Source organism: Rhipicephalus microplus, chromosome 3 (genome assembly GCF_043290135.1).
Source record: "Rhipicephalus microplus isolate Deutch F79 chromosome 3, USDA_Rmic, whole genome shotgun sequence".
NCBI lineage: Eukaryota > Metazoa > Arthropoda > Arachnida > Ixodida > Ixodidae > Rhipicephalus > Rhipicephalus microplus.
In genome coordinates, this window is record NC_134702.1 from 23,368,292 (window position 1) to 23,368,578 (window position 287).

The window sequence follows — 287 nt, forward strand, 5'->3', positions numbered from 1 at the left end:
CCTTTGCTGTATTGTTTTCCTCTGCTGATTTGGATTGTTATTTATTAATGTAGGACTGTTATTTATTAACATTCCCGTGTCTAGTATGCAGAGCAGCAGAACAAGCCACCTCTTTCCAGAGCCTCGCTTTTTTTCCCCACAGGTGTGAAGCGTACTGTTAGGCTTGGCAAGTGTACAGCCGACGTGTCTTCAAAGGAACAAGCTGCTTTACTTGTTGGATAGATGGGTATTTTGCATTGCTTGTGTGGGTCACTTTTGAATGCTCACTCACTTCTTGACGGCTGTAT